Source organism: Sus scrofa, chromosome 9 (assembly GCF_000003025.6).
Source record: "Sus scrofa isolate TJ Tabasco breed Duroc chromosome 9, Sscrofa11.1, whole genome shotgun sequence".
NCBI classification, from domain to species: domain Eukaryota; kingdom Metazoa; phylum Chordata; class Mammalia; order Artiodactyla; family Suidae; genus Sus; species Sus scrofa.
This window is the reverse complement of record NC_010451.4, coordinates 77,247,592-77,254,115: the sequence shown is the minus strand read 5'-3', so window position 1 is coordinate 77,254,115 and position 6,524 is coordinate 77,247,592.

The following is a 6,524-nucleotide window of genomic DNA, read 5'->3' as shown; positions in this document are numbered from 1 at the left end:
CATTCTCCCCCTTTTTTGAAATGTACATATTGTTCCTTCTTAGCAGATTCTTGTCTAGCTGATTGATGTTTCCATTTCCATGGTCAAGAATTATCTGTTTATCATGGCTATTATTTTTGCCTTGATGTTCTTCAACTTCCTTGATGGTTTTCATAGTGAATGCAAGGCTTTGAAGAAGTTCTTAGGATATGACCTGTCTCTTTGCTTCTTATCTTCCATCTTTGTATCTTTCCACTTCCTGGACTATCCACTCAATATGTTCCTTGCTGAAATGGGCTTTGTCATAATTTTTGTCCTGTTTTCATATAGTCTTGTGTGCAGCAGACACATTGAGGATGCTGGAGACATCTAAATGTTTCTTCAATCTGTGAAACATCTGTGAAATCAAACTTGTCTAGAATATTGTCATTCTTGGTTATTGCACACTCAACTTCATAGACCTGAATCAAAGCACCAGGCTAATCGCTAAAACAGGTAACAGCAGTTTGTGTCTAGTTGGCAGAATGTTGGTATCAGTAGTTATAATATCAAGGAACGACAAGAGCTGCAACTGACAGCAAATTCAAGACATGGTCAGATATGTTACCCAAATAATTTTCTGGACATTTGTACCATAAACAATGGCCTCATCAATATTTACAGCCCAGTTGAAATAGCACTGAGGAAGTCATGGAGAATCTTTTGAATCTTGGGGATGTGGGCAGAGCCACAACCAACATGCTCATGGACCAACAAGGTATCTTTGTTGACTTCCTGAAGGGCTTTCGCCACATGGTGCAGCATGCCACAAAACATGCCAGCATTCAGGTATCAACATGAGTGTGGATAAAGTAGATGTAGATGGACTTAATCCAAATCTTGTCCAGGATTCTGAAAGATTTTGTGTTTAAAATGTTAACAAACACCAGAGAAGCATCAGTTAGCCTTCTTTTTAAAAAAATTTATTTATTTATTTTTTCCCACTGTACAGCAAGGGGATCAGGTTATCCTTACATGTATACATTTTTTCCCCCACCTTTTGTTCTGTTGCAATATGAGTATCTAGACATAGTTCTCAATGCTACTCAGCAGGATCGCCTTATAAATCTATTCTAAGTTGTATCTGATAACCTCAATCTCCCTATCCCTCCCACTCCCTCTCTCTCCCATTGGGCAGCCACAAGTCTATTTTCCAAGTCCATGATCAGTTCTTGTTCTCACTAATATCCTTATGTTTCCCTTGAACTTGACATTGAAATGTTGACCCTTGGCAAAGGAGGTCTTCTGCACCCAACAAGACATTTCCATGCCCTTGACATGAAGGATTTAATCTTCAAAAGATTAATACATAAAACAACACTACCTCCTATGCCAAAGATTAATACATTTCATTTGACAGCAACTATCCTCTTCAAGCTCTAAGTTGTAGCATTGGCACTTGGCTCATTGACGATACTGAGACCAGTAATATTTTGAGAAATGTCTGTGCCCTGGCATTTGGAGTCATGAAAGTTCTATTGTAGTGGTGTGCCAGCTGTCCAAAGTAAGCCCTTCCACTTTAGTTCATCTTCTTCAAATTAAACTTTAGATAGAAGTTTCAACCCCTTCCTTATACTCCACCTAGAATTTTGGCCTTCTTGTCTTGTTGTAGAGTTGAGTAATCAAATCTATGTTCAATTGTATATTTGGCACCCCAAATCATGTTTTGGGGTTCAGTGAAATATGATTATTTGCATTGTCCATGATCAATCATTTTACATATGTAAAAGTGACACAGCTTGGATGACTCTCTTTCCCTAAGCATTGGCAAAAATCCCAATCTTCTCATCCTGGAAGACACACTATTAGGAATCTTGGTAATCTATGGTGTGGGATCAGTGCTAAGTGCATGTTGCTGCAGCTTCTGGGGAAAAGTGATTGGCTCTTTAGAGGAAGACATATATACCAGAGCCACTGTATTCAATAAACTTATTATTTAAAAGTATAAAAATGTAAAAACATACAAAGAATTCTATGATAAACCTGACTTGGCAATATGCCTTCCTGTAGATTTCTTTATGTTTTAATGTTAAATTATTTAAAATGTTTTAAAGATTATGTGTATTTATATTGCTTGTTTCTTCTTCAACTTGTATTTCTCTCTCAGCATTTCATTTGTGAGGCCTAGCTATGCTGCTGTGTGTAGCTCCAGTTCCTTCACTGTTGTGGAGCAATTCATTGCTTGAATATATATGAATTTACTCATATTTCCATTTTCCTGGTGATAGAGTATTAGGGTATTTCCATTTTTATAAATGATACTGCTGTGATTATAAAAGAAAGGATCGATGAATTTGATCATATTAAACATTGCATCAAAAATATATTAAGGGAATGAAAAATTCATTGAATGTATTTTCAGTGCACCTACTCCACAGAGGGTTAGTACTGGAATACATAAGAACTCCTACAAATCAATAGGAAGAAGAGAAAAAACTCAGTTGAAAAATGGAAAAAAATGTATTTGATAATTTACAAAAGAGCAAAAGAATAAACCTGAGTAACCAATAAAATGTTAAAAGATGCTCCATTTCACTACAAATCATGAAAAAATATAAATAAAAACCACAATCACTATCCCATGATCTGTAAAAATAAAAACAAACAAACAAACATGATGACCCTAAGTGCTAGCAAAGTTGTGGACCGATGAAACTTCCTTTTACACAGCTTTAGGAAGTTTGAATTGACACAGCCATTTTGAAGAACAAACTGGCAATATTAGCAAAGTTAAAAATAAGAAAACCCCCAACCAATCACCTCCAATGCTGAGACTGTATCCTAGAGAATCTCTTTCCTAGGTATCCAGAAAGATGTATGCAAGTGTTCTTTTATGGACTTTTTTCAATGAGCATTGTTCTGCTGGCATAATTTAGAACATGTAGATCACATGAAATTTTAAATTAGATTGATTTAGGAGTTCCCGTTGTGGCGCAGTGGTTAACGAATCTGACTAGGAACCATGAGGTTTTGGGTTTGATCCCTGGCCTTGCTCAGTAGGTTAAGGATCCGGCGTTGCTGTGAGCTGTGGTGTAGGTTGCAGACGCAGCTCGGATCTGGCATTGCTGTGGCTCTGGCATAGGCCGGCGGCTACAGCTCCAATTAGATCCCTAGCCTGGGAGCCTCCATATGCTGCAGGAGCGGCCCAAGAAATGGCAGAGACAAAAAAAAAAAAAAAAATTAGATTGATTTAGCTATGTCAATATTTAAGCCACCAGTGTATGTTAACGTAAATTTTGATGGTTAGCAAACAAACAAACAAACAAAAAAAAAACCAAAAAAACACCTAATGGTTCTGTTGTTCTCATTCATTTTCTTTTGCATTTATTATATGCTTACTATGTGCTATATGATATATAATGCTGGGGTGAATGAGGCATAGTAGCTACTGGTTATTGATGTAAATTTTAAAAACTTATTCAAAGACCTCTATCTCTACTCTTATAAATGTTACTGTCCAAAAAGGCAAGTTTCAACTCTGCAGGGGGTATAACATTTCCTAAATTAATCTACCACTGTTTCCTGTTATCTCTCTCTTGTCATGATCCTTAGTGGATACTATTCAGTAAACACTGGCTGATGGTGATCAGTGATAAAGTTTTGCCTACCTATTTCCTGGGCTCTCATCTGTAAAGAGACATTAAAAACATCCATTTAGTCACTAGCAGGAAATGAATATCATGTACAAAATCCTCGTGAGATTACAAAGCATAGACAGGAATGATTCCCTGAAGTTCTGTCTTTCAGAGCTGTTCCATTCTTGGCTTCTAAGATGCAGAGGAAATAATAATAAAACCTGATAAAGAAGGATAGTAAGGGAAAATATTTATTCAGTGCTTTTAGTATACTATCTAATGCATTGCTCCTAAAGCATTTCAAAGTAAAAATGAAATGTGGTTTTTAAAACTTTTTTTTTTTCCCTTTAAATCAGAGAAGGATGTTGACAACACTTGCATCTTATTCATTAAATGCAGGGTCCAATGCAGGGTCCTATTTATTTCCAGATAACAAACTTGATTTTTCTATTCCAGATATTCACCAAATTGGTGAACACTTCTTTCTCAGTTGGTAAATTGGATTTTAATCTAATAAGCTTGATTTCAGGGCCGCAGTACTGATCTCATTAAACCTGCTAATGGGATGGAAATATTAAAGGCAAGCAAGGTATTATGTCCATTTAGAGATGAATATTTTGTGTGAATTGGGGATAAAAAATAACCTCAGACTATCAACAACATGAAAAAATTTTTTGCTTTGACAAAATGATTCCCGCCTGCAGCATGTGCATCCCAACTTCAGACTTCCAGCTGGATTTCTCGTGCTTTGTGTAGGAGTGATGAGGAGCAAAGATTCATTTTGCTTCTTTTTGTTTTTCCTCCAAGCAAACTGGCCAGACTGAGGGGATGGTTATCACATCCAGGGCAAAACTGTGTTAATTTCACAGTGGTGGTGCATGGCAGAGCGCAGAGATAGTGTTTGCACACATTATAGCTCCTCTAGACTTACTAGAACCCTTTGGGAGAATTTCTGCTACCCACGGTGACTTTCCTTTGCCCTCTGGCTGCATAATGGGTCTACTCATTGAGACGATGTTGATTTTCTTCCAATATACTTTGTGATGTTACTACTTGCAGAAGCAGAAAGAACCCTCACATGAAATTTAGTTCAAATGTCAAGATTGATGATCACACACACACACACACACACACACACACACACACACAGATTATGGAAGGTTTATTGCATATATAATGAGGCTTTATGTTTCCAAACAATACTATTCGCATAGTATTTGTGAAAAGAGAAGGTGACATTAACAGAGGGACAGCAGAGAGGATGTAGGGCATCCTTATCTTCTATCAGTTTGTAAGAGAACCCACAATAGGGTGGGAAATTGTGTGTGCAGAGAACGCCTTTCTCTCATCCTCTTGTTAGAGGAAATCCTCTAAGAATCAAAGCAGAGAGAGGATCCCTGGGATTTTGGCGAGGATCAAGCTCAGTGATAACTGAATGGGAAGTTGGTGAGTAGCCAACAGGGAGAGGAAGACTTGTCTGGAGTTACCACAGTCAGAGGCTCTGCCTGGGACTGGAGCAGCTCTAGGAGAGGTTTTTCTTCTAGGGATGGTATGGAGCAGCCCAGTGTTGGGGGTGGAAACTAGAGTTTTAGCAAAAGATGATGAGAAGATGGCAGGGACTTCTGTGAATTTAATGAGGCTGAGAAGATTGTGATGGTCAAGAGACAGACAATTTATGTTAAATAGAAATATGAAGAGATGGGTGAAAGAAAATGAAATCGATACTTTGGAGCCATGTTTGGTATCAGTTACAAGTAGATGGATAAAAATAAAAGACGTTTGCTAATTCTTAGGTAAGAAACAGAAAAATAAATTTGGAAGAAAATTCCAGATTATATTCATTTATACATTCCACCATTCAGTCATTCAACAGATTTTTACTGTGCACTCCCTATTTTTAACCAGGTCCCAAGTTTTAGGTATAGGGAATAAAAAGGTAAGGAAGAAAAGGATCATCCTAAAGGGGCTTGTGCTCCAGTCTGGTGCTTAGAAGCATGGAAGGATGAGGTCTTGACTAGGGGCAAGTTCCAGGAAAGTCAGGAGATTAAGAATGAAACCAAACACACCCCAAGATTATGTCTACCTAGGCTTTAGGAAAAGGGAATATTAGTTTTTGGTTTTTTAATTGATAAGGAGGTATCTATGATATGTTTTTCTAGAAATAAAGTATACTTATAAAAATAAAGAAGTGTAACTTAAATGTCAGCTAGGGGCTTTCCTAGCCCTCAAGACTAGGTGAAATGGATCTAGAACTTCAGATTTCTGTGAATTACCAAAGGCAGGAGTGGGAATAAGGCTAATTGGTCATCTTAGGTCATTTCAACTATGGAGTGGGGATTCTTAACCACGTCACCTGTCACATGGAACTCCCCCTTTCTCTACTTTCAACTTCTGCATATTAAGCATTTGTAGGAAAAGGTCTGGGCTTTTGAACAAATCACTGGCAAGGAGAAACAACTGCCATGACTGACCTAGACCAGAGTTTCTCCATCCTGGCTCTGTTGACACTTTGGGCTGGATAAGTCTGCTGTGGGTGTTGTCCTGTGTGTTATCAACAGTTAGCAACATCCCTGACCTAGCAACCCCCTTCTATGCAGTTTTGACAACTAAGTGTTGTCCCCTGGGTGTCAAAATTGTTCCCAGTTGAGAACCCCTGGCTTTCATCAACCTTTCCTCATCCTAGAGTAGGGTTTTGCAAAATGGAGTGGGGGTGGTGTTGGAAAGGATGTTGAGGAGTGTGGCAAACGTTATCAATTCAGGGCTACCCTGTGACACAAACATAGAGGGCACCTTTACATTGTGTCTTACTTAATGACATCCCTTACACATTGCCCCTGTGCATGACGCTCCTTGAACTGTTCCACATAGAAGTATCATGATGGTTACTTATCCAATATACAATCTCCCCTTTCATCCCCAGGAGCAGATCCA